The sequence below is a fragment of the Zalophus californianus genome, chromosome 3 (assembly GCF_009762305.2).
Source record: "Zalophus californianus isolate mZalCal1 chromosome 3, mZalCal1.pri.v2, whole genome shotgun sequence".
Classification (NCBI taxonomy): Eukaryota; Metazoa; Chordata; class Mammalia; order Carnivora; family Otariidae; genus Zalophus; species Zalophus californianus.
Genome location: NC_045597.1, coordinates 72974814 through 72990782, shown reverse-complemented (window position 1 = coordinate 72990782; position 15969 = coordinate 72974814). Strand labels below are relative to the sequence as shown.

Genomic DNA, 15969 nt, shown 5'->3' with positions numbered 1-15969 from the left:
CTTTAATGGAAGCAACTGTTTTGTTAATCTTTCAGCACTTGGTGCATCCTCTTTGGAATCACAGTGCTCTAAAACAATGCAGTGTGGTCTGTGACAGAATGCTTACAGGCAAGAGAGCATTTGGATAGAACTGCATTATTAGGAATGGTAGCAGCATTAATAAAATGCTCGAAGTGTCTTAGCATCAGCTTTCTAATCTCTCATCTCTTGTTTAGAAATCCAAGTTTCTGTTCTGCCAAAGGTATCCTCCATATTGTTGTTAAATAAACATTATTCCTGAAACTAACGTAATGTACGTCAACTATACTTCAAACAATTTCTAAATGGTTAAAACCTTTATACAAAAGCAAACAAACAATGATCAGCCTGGAAGCATAGTACAGTGTGTTTGCAACCCACAACTTAAAACCTAAAGTGTTCCCCTTTCTGCATGACATTAGGATTACAGTTTGGTCTACTACCAAATATTTTATCAAATGTTCTGTGTCCATTAGTGCTCATTGCCAAAGGGCCAGGCATCTATGGAGATGATGGGAGCAGGTACCCGAATTTCATGGACATGTTATTTACATAGATCCCTGTGGGTTCCATCAGAAAGGAAAGCATCCCAGAGAAGATGTGAGAAACTTTTTGTCAATTCAATATAGGACCTTGCCATAGAATGGTTAAAGCAGAACAGGAAGTGGAACTTGTAAATTGCAGCGTAGCCACTGCCTATATGTTATCACACACAAATAATCTGCAGATGCACACATAGTTGTTCTTTCTGGGAAAAAAAATGAGTATACCATGGAGTTGTATGCTGTGATGATATTAAGTAACCATAAAAAGGCACTGTGCTGAGGTTTTAATTCTGAATCCAAAATAATGCCTTAAAATGTGTGGGTAATAAAAATCAAGAAGGCGGGCACCTGGTTGGCTCAGTCGTTAAGCGTCTGCCTTCAGCTCAGGTCATGATCCCAGGGTCCTGGGATCGAGACCCGCATCGGGCTCCCTGCTCCGCGGGAAGCCTGCTTCTCCCTCTCCCACTCCCCTTGCTTGTGTTTCCTCTCTCGCTGTGCCTCTCTCTGTCAAATAAATAAATAAAATCTTTTAAAAACATAAAATAAAATAAAATCAAGGCGGCTAGCAAGCAAGTAGGCAGACAGGCAAGAGTGCACCTTAACTCTAGCTATCCAGCAAGGAAAAGACAAAAATGTTACTATAACTAACCTGTGTTTGGTCTCTTCTTTTCATATATTCTTCAACTTTGTAATCTATTACAAATAATGACAAAATAGCATTTGCTTTGCATATAAAAACAGGAGAAATAAAACAAGATTGGCAGGCAGAGTGTGATAAGATTCTCACGTTAATTGTAGGCTCACACTGATCCAGTTTATGAAGCCTAAACTACACAGAAAACTTTTTCTGGAGCACTTTAAACAGTCTATAAAGGAGGTGCTTTATAAATTCCCTCCCTGAGAGGCAAGTTGAGAGATCTCTGCCTTTGTAACCAATAATATATACAAACCTTTGACCTTTGAGATTTAAATGGCCAAGTGTGTGTGATGAAGTTATCCATCATAGGGGAATTGAGTTTTTGAAAGCGATGTTAGCATACTTTCTAAGGCTCATTAAAACACTATTCCTGACCATTGTGTTTCTGTTGTCAAACTCAGTTTCCTTCTAAATTAAACAATTCGAAATACAATTGCTTTCATTATGCATATTTTGGAGACTAATCCGCTTAGACAATGGATGGGTATGATGACTGAACTGTTCTTTTTAATTCTGGCTTCCTTTGGGGTGCCTGGGTGGCTCAGATGGTTAAGTGTCTGCCTTCGGGCTCGGGTCATGATCCCAGGGTCCTAGGATCAAGAGCCCCGCATCGCGCTCCCTGCTTGGCGGGGAACCTGCTTCTCCCTCACCCTCTACTGTTCCCCCAGCTTGTGCTCTCCTGCTCTCTCTGTCAAATAAATAAATAAAATCTTTAAAAAAAAAAAAAATTCTGGCTTCCTTTAATTTCCATGTTTTCTTAAGACTCGCTTAATTTACACAGTAATTATTTGTAATCTTCCTAAGATTTCACAAACTTTTAAAAAATCTTACCTCAGATGGAATAATGTTCTATAAATTTTGCTGAGAGCCAAGATTCCAGAAGGGAAAGTAACCCACTAAAGGCAGGACGCTTCCAGCAGAAGTATAGCCATTTTTAAAGAAATAATTTAGTGAGTGAAAACCATTCAGTAAAATAAACGCTATATGTGATAGCAAGGGCTTCCTTACAAATATCCATAAAAGACTTTAAAGTCATTTATACCCCAAACCAGGAAAATATTAATTCTCAGGGCATTTTTACTCATACACCCTCATTAACCTAATCTAGAGTTTTGTTTCTAGAAATACCAGGTCTGTTATCATCCAAGATATCACACCCTTGATGGAAGAAAAAATAAAACACACCCGTTTCTGCTACCAGTTGGCCATCAACCTAACAGGCTTTATTCTATTTTTTTAAAGGATTTATTTATTTATTTGAGAGAGACAGAGAGAGCACAAGGGGGGTTAGGAGCAGAGGGAGAAGCAGACTCCCCGTTGAGCAGGGAGCCTGATGTGGGGGCTCCATCCCGGTACTCTGGGATCATGATCTGAGCCGAAGGCAGACACTTAACCAACTGAGCCACCCAAGCATCCCTAACAGGCTTTAAAATAACTTATGAATCAGCTGACTCTGGAGGACGAGCCCAAAATCAATAAGCAGAAGTTACATAAAACCAGAAGGAAGAACTCTGTAGAAAGGCAGGAAGGTCCCTTGTCCTGGAGCTGTCCCTATAAAGTTAAGCCACCAACTCCCCAAGATGAGACTGATGGACTGTGTTAAGGGTTGGACTCCCATCCATGATCCCAGCAGTATGGGAACTTGTTCCTCTCATTTATCTATCCTTCTTATCTCTCTTTTACTGCCAGCCAACCCTGGTTTTCCTCCCAGTACATTCCCGAGAGGACCCCTTTCTCTCACCCCTCCCCTTGTAGATTTCTCTGATCTTTAACCTCAGCATTTATTCCTCCATGTAATATTTTCAGCATATACTAAGAGAAGGATACAATGATAAACAAGACACACAAGACCGCTTTCTTTGAAGTGCTTATAACTTAAGGTGGGTGACTGATAAAGCAACAATGTAGACATATATAATTTCCCAATTCCACATTACTTTCTATATAAACATAAAATTACATTATATTTGTGTGTTATCATAGCAAAGCACCAGATGTAGGGAAGTTAGTCCAGTCCTGGGAGTGAAGTACATTTTCACAGAAGAATAGCGTTGAAGGTAAGACCCGAAGAATGAGTGTGTATTTGCTAAAGGAAACACTTGGTTCTCTTTCCTTTCTCTTTCAAAGACTTCCAAATTTTCAAACCTCTAAACCTTCGTTTTTACTTTTAGAGAACTGTTTTCCTTCACCAAATACCCTTAACTCTCTTGCCCACACAACTCTGCTTTCCTTGACCTCTTTGCTGAAAGGCAATGCCCCGGTTTGCTTATTTTTTAAAATGGGGGATTTATCTGACTTTACTTGCCACTAGAATAAAAGCTACCAAAGAACATTCTCTAAAGATCTGCCCAGGTCATGCTGTGCTTTTGGAAATCATGGAAGAGGAGAAGCAATGAGAGGAATGAAAGAAAATGATGAGTTTCCATTCGCGTGATTACATTAGCCAGGACTGAACTTGTCCCTCCTCTTCACCCCTCTCCTCTTCCTAGCTTACCCTGGGGATGGTGCAGAGCCAGGAGGAAATAGCTGCCAACCCAAAAGTCCTTATCTAAGACAGCAAAAACAATAGCAGGGGCAGTAACATCACCTAATATCTTTAGGCTGAATTGGTGTACCTAGAAATTCAGGTTCCCAATCAACAGTCTGTCTTCTGGGCTGTTTGGGAACCTTGACCAGCTAAGAATTTCCCAGCAGGAGGGCTCATTTAAAGAAAAGATCTCTTGGGAACCATTTCTCTAGTGGATGGGCAGCTTAAATCCTCATTTTGAATCCTAAATCTAGATTCAATTCAGGAGAACATGGCCAGCTCAGCCAAAGACAAGAAAGGGGTCACTGGAACCAGAGGATGCCCACAAGGAAGGAACAGAACATCACAGAGGTGCCGGGAGATTGACTGCCAGCTCTTGGACAGATTTCTGCCAACCTCCTTCAACCACACTCCCACACGGGTTCTTAGAAAGTGAACCAATGTGGAACTATGATTCCTACAAGGGTCTCTGAGAACCAGAGGAATGACTAGGATACAGTTTCAGTCAGTTCAACCAGCATTTATTGAGTGACTACTGTGTACCAGGTACTGTACTGGATTCAGAGCTGGGAAGATGAATCAGAAACAAGCACTTCCTTTTGAAGGGCTCTCAGCCCTGAGCAGCCTCTTAGGTCATGAGTCATCTAGAAGTAGATTAGGTGAATACGAAGAAATGTAGAAGATTATCTAAGTCAACAAACAGAGATCACCTCCTAACTATGTATAGCTTGTTTTCAAAGACATGGTTTTGAGGGAGTCATAAATTCTTCACTAACTTAAATGATTCACTTCAGTAAAATTCAGTTAACATCACAAACTACATTTTTTCAAGGGCCAACATATAGCACAATGAACACAACCATGTTTATATCTTGAAATAAAATATACTGGGCTAATTGATGATAATTGCTTGAGCACCTCTTAAGTGAATATGTTAAAATATTCTAAAATAAAATAGTCTTCAAAAAAAAATAGTCTTCTGCACATGCCTGAATTCCGTGGAAAGTTGCACATAAACCTAGAATGATGACTGGTTATGAAACAGGCAACAGGAGAATCAAATTTGTTATGATCCATGCTTTTCCTTATGAAATCACAGCAGAAAATACAGCATTCCAAAACAGTCTAAGAAAATACATTCCTTAAAAGAAATTTCCCATCCCAAGTTTTCCCTTAACACTCTCCCGAAATGGTGAGTGAGTTATTCCAGCAAGACAATCCCATGCCCATCTGCTTGGACTCTGCTTTATATCCAAAACAACTCAATCTCAACATTTTAGAATTTCACTGCCCCTAAAAAGAGCTAGCCAGATATAGAATCACTAAGCTCACTAAGCTCAATGTCAACCGAGACAGACTAAGGTGAGATAGAAATTCCTGAAATTCAGCATCTGTGTTAGTTTCCAGACTTCCCCATTTGCCTTCCAAGTGACTCTGTGCGACAAATACTTTGCAGAGGCTATTTCTCATTTACCAGTTTTGAGGACAGGGAAAGGGATAGGGGAGTGTGTGGTAGAATCGCTGCTAATTTGTACATCAAGGACGTGTGTCAAATATTCCCTAACCCTCCAGAAGTTATAGGTACACAAGGTCCATCCTGGGACAATACAATTGCTCAATTCCCATGCAATTTTTTTTTCTCTAGTTCTAGTAGAATTCCCTATGGAAAAGATTTCAAAGCTATAAACATTTCCAAAGAACAGAGAACAAAACTCTGATCCAGCAGGAGATATTAAGTGGAAAAGAGAGTTAAACAGTGTTTTCCAAAAAGAAAATACCATTAATCACAGGCAAAATGCCATAATGAGAGTTTACACTGCCTTTTCAAATTGTTTGCAACCTCCTCTAATACAACCCTGCTTTCCCAAGTGTTTACATCTACTTTTGGTTGCTCTAATGCCAATTTAGAAAAAGAAAACAATAATAAAAAAATCAAACAATTTATATATCACCAGTCCTGATAATTTCCATCCAAGGCATATATATCCATTGGGCTACATTTTCCACTGTTGGCTTGGAATGAACGATAAAAGGTTGCAGGACAGGGTTTTTCTCAGATTTGGATGAACATAGCCATATTCTGGTATTGAAAAGTGTCCCTCTCTAAGTCTTTGATCAAGGAAGAAGTAAAAACATTTTTTCCTCTTTCTCGACTTCTTGCAGGTTTGAAGATCTGAAAGGAATGATCTAGCGGAGGAGGAGAGACCCAAGGCACAACAGGGCTTGAAAGAAATGCTTCCATTTTTGATAATGTTATGAGGACTGTTGATCAACAAGGTAAATCATCTGGAGACGTAATGTACAACATGGTGACGATAATTAAGCCTGCTGTATGTTTGAAAATTGCTTTGGAGAAAGAAAGAGACAAAGAAAGAAAAAAGAAATGAAAGCCTGTGCTGTGTCCATCCTACACTGAAAAGTAACTCCCTCTAGGAGAATGCTCTCAGACAGTTGTGTTTTCCTCACAGACATAAAGCTATCAATTCTAAACCCCAGAAGCCAAACTCTTTGGTTTTCCTTAACTCCTAGATTTTGTCATTCAAGATATGCTGGGTACATGTAGGCGGAAAGGGTACCAATTTCAAAATCAGAATGATCTGGTTTGAATCCTGGGCTGGACTCTCATAAGGGTGTGATCCTCAGCAAATCACCCAGTTTCCCTGAGCCTCGGGGTTTTCAATCCATAATAAACAAAGTTAAAAGTGCACACATTGGATAATTATGAAGAAGTTCATTTGAGCTGCCATATACAGAGCCTGTGCTTAGGAGTGGCTCAGTACATGCACCCTCCCCCTCCCTCATTGTGCATGGGTCCTTCCCTGTACTCCAGTCTCATTAAGAAAAAGCTCCAAGTCTTTGAGGTTTCTGGGATCTAAAAGGTGCACAGAGAAGAAGTGCACATTTGATTCCTGGAAGCAATCTGGCAGAGGGCAGCCCCAGCTTTTTCAGAGGACCTTCCTGATGAGAATGTTTCCAGAATCAAAGTGCTGGTTTGGCTCATCCATCCTTCTCTGTAATCTGAATTAGTATGAAGCCACATATAGGAGAGCAGTTTGAAAACCCATATAAAATCATATTCTTAAGAAACACAGACAAAGGGGCTCCTGGGTGGTGCAGTCGGTCAAGTGTCTGAATCTTGGTTTTGGCTCAGGTCATGATCTCAGGGTTGTGAGATCCAGCCCCATGCTGGGCTCCCCGCTCCGCAGGGAGTCTGCTTGAGTTTCTCTCCCTCTGCCTCAGCCCCTCCCCACCGCTTTCTCTCTCTCCAAAATAAATAAATAAATCTTAAAATAAAAAATCATGTTCTTATTGACGTTGGGGATCCTTTTCGGACTTGAGTTTTTTGGAAGGTCCTTGATCAGAAAACCCATGTGATTACAATCCCATCTTAATGGAGACTTCGCTGGTGTCCGCCACACGCAACGGTGGAATCTCCCAAGGCTGCTTCAGGCTGGAGTAGCGGCGGCATCTCACATTCTTGGGAGATGGCAAAACTCCAAAGAGAGAGAGTTTTGAAAGAAGGGGAAGACCAGCACATTCTCATCGATGCTCTCTTTTCCTTCTCCCTTTTGCATTTAGGCTGTCCAGCATGGCAGGCGGAGGGGGCTTGGGGAGTCAGGCACATCAGACTGGAATAATCCCAGCTTTACTTACCGCTTCTGTGATGGTAGGGCAAGTCTTTACTTTATGTCAGCCTCGGTTTCTTCATATTTGAGAGCACTGTACCTACCTCTCAGGATTGAGTCAAATCATACATGTAAGTCAAAGTGCCTGACAAACTACCGGGGTTACCTTCCTCCTTCCTTCTTTCCTCAAAGCATGCGGCCTCCCCACAGCCTCCAGAAGAACGTGCTCCAGCAGAGATCCCCTGATAGAAGTACAACGAAGCTGCAGGGCTGCCCACGCTCGGAATCTGAGCATCAGCAGTGCTCCCTTGCTGGGATCACGGTACTCTGACGTGGCATGGCACCTTAACCAAGGCCTATGTACCCTAATCATAGCATTTATGAAATAGAAGCTCTTCCATGGGACCAGCTGTCCCAATCACGGGTAGTGTTTAGGAGGGCCAAGGGATTGTTCACTATTATTTTATTGGCCAAGTGCAAGCCTAATAGCTAGACTGAAAAGAAAAAGCTAACCATGCTAACGGTGGGGGGCGGGGCGGGGGGAGTGGATTGAAAAACACGGCCACAATATCGTGCGGCTTTCAAGAGAGGAGCCCGTTTCCGCACCCCTTGACTCGGGGTTAGGACCTTCCTTTACCAATTGGATGTGGTAGACTGGTGTTGCAGGAGTGGCAAAGTCCAGGCCTCCAAGGGCCTGGAGGCTTCCACAGTCACCCTCTTGGACCACCGCCCCTGCCTGCATGTAAGAAGCCTGAGCAACACCACTGGATGGCAAAACACCATGTGTGGAGGGAGACCCGGTGATAGCCGGCGCTAGGTCCTAGTGGAAATGCCAACTGACGGCAACTGCATGAGGGACCCGGATGAGACCCGCCCAAGTTCCTCAGCCACAGACTCAGGCAGGCCTAATGAATTATTGTTTAAGGTCATTTGTTTTGGGGCAACCTATTACATAGCAATAAATGACAGATAAAAATGCAATCCTGACTCAGCCCCTCAGACAGTGATTCAGTAGTGGGAGTGCGTGAAAGATATGTTCTTTCTATATTTGAGCATCAAGTGCCCAAATGGAGTACACATACCATTCGGCCTCGAATGCCCCATAGGTACCCTCAGATGCTCTCAGGGAAGGAGATGCTGCTTGGATTCTTGATGTTTCACAAGGAAGTTTCCAGCACATGGTTCCACACAAGGGGAGGCCACCTCTGTCTCCAGCCAAGCAGCGACTCTTCCCACCAATGGGGACAGACCACGAAAGTCAGCAGAACCAAAGGGGAAGAATTCAGCCACCCAAGTGAAGGACACTGATCCTAGCAAAGGAAATACAGGCCAAGCAGCTCAGTTACGGACGCAGAGCATCATGAGGCTTCAGGCCGCATTGCGCGGGGATCCTGGAGGGTAGCAGGGCAGGCCCGAGGTACGTGGGCTTCCAGGACAAGTCAATGGCACGACACCTTTCAACAGGACTGCAGACATTCACCAGTGTTTATATAGGGGAAAGTCTGAGCGCTCTGAGGTGTAAGGCAGCGAAGACTACGATTAGCTCTATTGTCTACACCTGCAATTCAATTCCGGCTCCTAACTCACATACCCCACCTGCCAACCGGATCCAACTTTCCTCAGAAGGCAATTTCGCCACCTCCATCAGTTGCATGCCCCAAGCACTTTATCCTAATATTCCTTCTGCCACACTACTAACACATACTCTTCCCGGCAGGAATTCTTGTAAATAGTTTCCTCTACCTTGTTATATGTCTAGTGATGACTTAGAGCCTTTTACAGATTGGCACATGGTCCTCCCAGGTGGCCAGGCCTCTCAAACCAGCCCCTAGGGCAGTGGCTCTCAAAGTGTGGTCTCTGGATTAGGTGCATCAGCCACACATGGGAACTTGTTTGAAATGCAAATTATCGGCCCCGCCCATCCCAGGCCTACTGCACTAGAAACTCTGGGGTGGGGCCCCGCACTCTAGCTAGCAAAGCTCTCCAGGTGATTCAGATGGATGATAAACTAGGAGGTTCTTAACCTTGGCCGCCCACTGAAATCATCTGGAAGCTTTAAAAATTACTGATGCCTGGCTCCCACTCAAGAGATTGTGATTAAATTGGTAAGGGGTGCAGCCAGGGCAAGGGATGTTTCAAAGCTCCCCAGATGATTCTAATGTAGAGCCAACTCGGGGGACCATGGCCCTAGCAAAAGGCAAAGGGTTTCACAGAAATCAGCTGGCAGACTAATTACTAATCAGGGTTTTGCTAAAGGTGGCCTTGAGTTTAAGTGGTTTCATATTTGTATATAATGAAAGTGAAGGCTTTTCATTTATATAAGGTTCACTTCAGGCCCCTTTCAACACAAGCATCTGATCATTGTTACAGCTTTGCTAGTGGGGACCACATGGGTGGGTCTGTAGCTTGAAAGGAAATCAATTCACACTCCATCAGTTAAATGGGTTAGAAGACCAGGCTGATGAAAAGTGCCTGTAGGCACTGAGGTAATCTGTGAAATTGACAAAAGCATTTGCCAAGATTTGCACTACAAGACAAGGAAGAACCACTACAAACACATTGAATGTCAAGCCAGTAAGAAGCACACACAAAAACTGTTATCAGGGTAGCAGGACACAATAGGACAGTGATGCTTCCCTGACAACTAAGATTCCAGAGAAGGACACTTAACCTTCGTTACTTTATGTCACCAACTAATCTTGTTCTGAAAGCAAATACCTCATAAAACTTTTATTTATGGTTGAAACCTATTAAATTAACTATTTATTGCCATTTTTACTATTTTTCACTGAGTCTGTATTTTCTAAGAACTTGATCTTGCCCACCCATGATTTGGTTAACCATGGTATTCTCCAAGACCACCACTTCTGTTTCCTGTGATTCCAGGTCCAAGCCACGTCAAGATTTTATAGAAAGAGCCTTGAAGAAGGACACAGGTGTCCCAAGAGAAGACGGGCCACAAGCACAATGTGGGAGCCAGAAGAAGCTGCTGGCCACCTGGGGGGATGAAATCCAGCTTTGGTGGCTCTGAGTCCCCGGTGAAGCATCAGGACCAAAAAGGAGAGGAATACAGGAAAGAGGGATCTCAGAGAGTCGAAGATCCTAGCTGATTTCCTACATCTTAGCCACTTACTGCAATGTCATCATTGCAGACCAACATTATCACTTGGGAGCAAGCCTTCTAAGGAATCCACTGTAACTGAGGCCGACTGGACAGGTAGGAGCACATTAACATACTGGGATAAATTCATATCTGGCCCTGAGAGCTTTCTTCTTTGAAATGGTAGTGTGGTGACATCACTGATTCGTTCCAGCACTTACTGAGGGCCTCCATGCCAGGCATTACAATAGGTGCCAGGGATCAGAGAGCAAGGGGACAGATACATAAACAGAGTAGTCCCAATGCAAGGTGAAAACAAGTAGAAAGGGGCACATATAAAGGTTCTATAGAAGAGGGTACCTATAGGAGAAGAAACCGCAAATCCCATCTGCAGCTATAAGGAGGAATGCAAAGAGATGGTGATTTCGGAGCTTTTGAAGGCTTTTGAAGGCAGGGGAGGAGGAAATGCAGAAGGAGGGAAAGGGTCTTGCAGGCAAACAGCATGAACACGGGGTGATGAATGCACAAGGCCCATCGTAAGAATGGTGAGTAAGTTCTTTGGGGGGAAGGGTTTGTGTAGCTGGGTCACAGGGTGTGTGGAGGGAAGTGGTGAGAAATGAGGCTAGTCATGTAGGCTCCAACAGTTCAGACTGTTCAGTTCAAAAGAAGGGTCACAAGGAGAATCAGTTTGCTCACCAAATCTATCAGTGTACTACTAAGCAGCCATAATTTTGGTATTCTCAATCTAAACCCCTTGTGGGCTATAAGAAAATAGAGGAAAATTTCACATTTGAAAAAGACGCCAGCATTTAAAAAGAAAGCTGAGCACTGTAATAATGTCATTCAACAAATGTCTGAACATCTCTACTCTGCTTGGGGTGGAGGAAAGACAGAAATGAAGAAGAAATGTTATCTGTACTGGGAACATCAGGTTCTATGTCTGGGTCTGCCACCAGCCAGCTACCGAACTTGGGGCGTGGGGGGGGGAACCCACTGCTCTGGGTGGGTTTTCTCATCTTTGAAATGAGTGTCTTGGATCTATGAGGTTCCATCTAGCTCTCACAACCTGTATGTCTGAGAGACAAGATCAGGTCTCGCAAGGAGCTCAAAATCAAGGCAAGGAGCAATAATCAGATATGGCTCTCAGGCATTTAGCTTACCGAGACTGATGGGAAATCCCCAGGAATTCTTGACATCCCCCCACATCCGCCCCAGCAGCAATGCAGGAAATCTAGTCCACTATCTTCAGCAGACTCAATGGAACCATTTCCTTAATGAAACCCCCCTGCAGTCCCAGATGCTAAGCCAGAGGCTTTCCTCTCAATCCCTCCCTCAATTACCCCATTCCTCCCATTTCCTTCCCCTCCCTCAATCTGGTATAAAATCCAGTAATGTCATCAGCAGCATGCAATTTCCAAGGCACCCAAGTGTGTGAGGAATCAACAATGATCCTGGAAAGCATTTGGCAAGAGATCTTGTCATTCCTTACAAGCCTCACCAGTATACTAAGACCAATGGAATGGCAGGCACTATCCTGTTCTATTAAATTATTTAAAGCAATGCAACAGATGCTTTTACTGCTTTTAACCATTCCTCATGATATATTTTTGTTTAAAAAAAATAAGGTCTGGTGTCGTTTCACGTCTTTCCTCTCCTCTCCACAATGACAAATACTCCGAAAAGTTATATTTACTTGATATCCAATAAACTCCCAACCGTGCAACTGTACCAAAAACCTAACGCCAGCAAGCTTTGCATTTAACACCCAAGTGCCAAGAGAGCTTCTTTCACTTTCTCTCCATTCTTATGCCCACTCGCATACACATCTCAGTTTGTTCTTGCTTTGCAGAACTTCCCAAGCCAGAGTAAACAGCCACAACCTCACAATAGGTGGGATACCTTCCTCCAGGACACTGCATTTTTTTGGTCAATATAAAACCAATTTTTTTTGCAACATATTTTCAGCTACTATATTACATACGTTCAAAGTAGATTTAGAATGTCTCAATAATTTTTGGTAAGGAGAACAAAGTGATTATTTGGTTTGTTCTAGAAGATCATATAAAACAGGTCCACTTTTAAATAAGAGGTTTAATATCCCTGTTGCAATCTGAAATTTTTAGAATGAAGTTATTTTTGAATCAAGTTAAGTGAAAATTAATTTAAAACAAAAAACAAAACCCAAGAAATTCTTCTAAATTTAATATGACTGACGGCCTTTTAGAAGAGGTAACGTAACCAGAGTTAGGAAGTAGAGTTTACTTCCTAGGGTTACATTCTGTTTGGAAAAAAGAGAAAAAAGCCCATGATTACTACTGGTTCGGACAGCCTCTAACAGCTTAGCTCTTGCAACCCATTAAAGAGCAAGTTAACCAGCTGGTGGATGAAAAAGAAAATGCAATGTGATTACTGATAGCAGGTGACGCCCAGTTCATCATTACAGGCTTAGCTCTGGCATTATTGGGCTTATCATCCATTTTATATGCAAATGTATAAGGGCCAGAGAGAAAGAGAGACACACCATGTTCAGCCTATTCCTTGGAACCATTCACTGACTCTGGTTTCTCTTCATATCGCATTCACCGAGTCTTAAAGAATTGGAAAAGGGCATTAGAAATAGGCATCTATTCTAACTTCTGACTTTCACATATGAAAACGAAAAATCCACTTAATGATCCCCAGCAAAAAAACTGGAGAGCCCGTTATAGAATTTTCAACAGGGTAAGAAAAAACTTAAAATAACAATAAAAAAGTAAGGTAAAAATATTAAGGAGCTAGAGCAGATGACCACCTACAGTCCATCTGCAACATGATCCATCAGGTGGAAAACTCCCAACGTGGACTGCCAGAGGTGCTAACTAATTAATAGTTCAAATATGCAAGATAGAAAAGCTCTACCAAAAAAGTGTGGCTTCCTAAACCTTTGAGAAAACAACAAAAATTGTCATGTAAAATTAACTTTATTATGAAAGATTTATTACATTCTATTCTATTTATTACATTCTATTCTGAGTATTATTTTCATGCACATTTTAACTTCATATTATTAATGTAGATTTCCCTCACAAGATTCAGAAGTGATGCATTTCCGTTAGTTACAGCAAATTGTAAATATCAGCTGCTCAAAAACCCCCCAAAAGGGGGGACAGAAAAAAGGGACTGTGGCTTTAATCATGGACATGATGCCTTAAAATAAGAAAATGAGACTTTGAGCTAGAGTAAGGGAGGTATTCTTTTTAGAGGGAAAGATCGCAATAAAGAGAACTTGAAAATATCTGTCCTCTTAATTTCTCAGGATATTTGGAAGAAGGTAAATGTAATCTTTAGGGGGAAAAAAGCATTATCTTTTTGTCTGACTGAGCCTCTGATTAAATTATACCTCAGTGCATGCACATCCATTAACACACAAGCTCAAAAATATTAATAACTCACAAATATTCAAAGGCTATATAGCACCTGAAGGAGAGCAGACTCCTGATAAATCCACAGAGCAGAAACTTGGCCTTTTTCTGGACACCATTTCCCGGAGTGGCCCCTGAGTTCAGTTTGAAAGCCCTGGTGGCGATTTACAAGGTAGGCAGCTGATTGTTGTAGTGTGAGTTGTCTGTTAACCAGCCAGAAGCCTGTGATTTACAAAGCCATGCTTCAACAATTACACACCCGACCACTGAAACAACAGTCCCTATAACCCAGCAGGTAAAGCGGTTCTCACCTTACCAATGTTTTGTCTTGCTTTCTTGTTATAACACATATACTTTTTTTTTTAATCACAAAAGAGTCCCAACATCTCTGCCTCATTTAAGTAAAATAAAATCTAAAAGAAATCTCAAGAGAACCTTACTCAGGTTTCTGAAAAGCTTGCACGGATCTAAATTGCTCCTCATCACCAACAGCACTATACTTCGCCGGTCAACCACGTTTTTGAAACAAAAGTAAAGATGTATATGTGTGCCGCTGAAAAGCCAATGAAGCATATACTTTTCCCTTCATTTTTTGGATTCGCAAGAATTTACCTAGATTTACCTTTACATAACAGGCAAACGGTCTTCAGAAGTTACTTAAATGCTCTGCGCAATTATACTTCAATATAAGTGACTATTTTTTAAAAGAAGCAATATTTCATATAGTTATGTTACCGACTTTCCCAATCTATAGCAAGTTCTCAGACATTAGGACTTCGCCTGCCTCTCAGTTTAATGGTTTCGCCAATCTAATCGGAACTGTTACTTGTTTTTTAGAAACCGACGATCTAATTAGTCTTCCCACTGAGAAAGAATATTTTTTTTAACAGTTAACTCCTTGGGGGGTTTAACAAGCATTTTTAAAAACGCTCAACCCTACTGACTTTTTCCTTCCCTGGAATCACTGCAATAACTTTTTTATGTTACCGTACTTTATTTCACATATTACCTTTTCTCCAGGATGCTTAAAAGAAAGGCGCTCTGAAATATGGCTCTCTGCGCCCAGGGGGACTGAACCGGAGTCACTCAGCCCCAATGGGCAGAAAAGGCAAATCTGGGCCCTTAAGTCCCCTCGGGCTTTGACGCCGTGGTGCGGGGCAACCTCCACACTAAGCACTCCACACAGGCGGTATAACCTCCTGGCCCCGGACTGTTCTGCCGCCTGTTTTTCGAATTCCCGGCAAAGGGGCGGACCTCGCCGATTCCTCAAACTGCATCTTTTGGTCCAAAGCGTCCTCTCTCTCTTCTCTCGGAACTTAAAGACTAGGCCTGCAATTCTGAAACTTAACGGTATTTGGGTTCTCGACTGCCCTGGTCAGTCAGGTTCACTCAGGTCGGCGACCTGGGCTGGACCGGCCGCAGAGGCCCCACCCGGGTGGCTGCGCGCAGCGCGCTCGGCCCCGCGGTCGGCAAGCGGCGGGGAGGAGTTGAAGCTGCTGGAGCGTTCCCGGGGGGCATTCGGGCCGGGGGACCCCAAGTGGGTCGAAGGACAAGGGCTTTTGCTATCTCCTGCGATCCGTCCGCTCCCGGCAGGCACGCGACCCCCTGCAGTGGGCTCTCCTCCCCTAGGGAGGCACGACGTCGTGGCCGGTGCCCAACGTCGCCAACGCCCGGGCCTCAGCCCAGCCCCCAGGCAGACTGGCGGGCGTTCTAGGAGCCTCTGCTCGGGGCTCCGGTGGGCCCTGCCGACCGGCGCCAGGCCGCCTGGGAGCAAGCGGTGGGGGTCAGGCAGGTCCGGGTGCGCGGTGCTGCCTGGGCCGGGAGACCCGACCCGGGAGCCGGGCAAAAAGGGTCGGCGACTCCAGCCGCAAAGGGGCAGCCCCAGCGCGGACCAACGCGGCGCCAGCAGCCGTTCAGGGCAGCGATGCCCGCGGACCTCCGCCAGCTGCTCTCTGAGGCGTCGGCACTGCCTGCCCAACGGAAGAGAAGGGCGCCACGGCCCCAGGCGTGCCCACGACAACCAGCGGCCCAGGTTCCCGGCGAGGCTCGCTTCTC

The 15969-nt window shown here is 43.6% G+C and overlaps 1 protein-coding gene across 4 annotated transcripts in view; it reads right to left on the bottom strand.

Moving 5' to 3' along the window:
* Window positions 1–15969, bottom strand: part of FLT1 (fms related receptor tyrosine kinase 1) — a 171041-nt gene that overhangs the window by 154383 nt on the left and 689 nt on the right. The window lies entirely within an intron of this gene.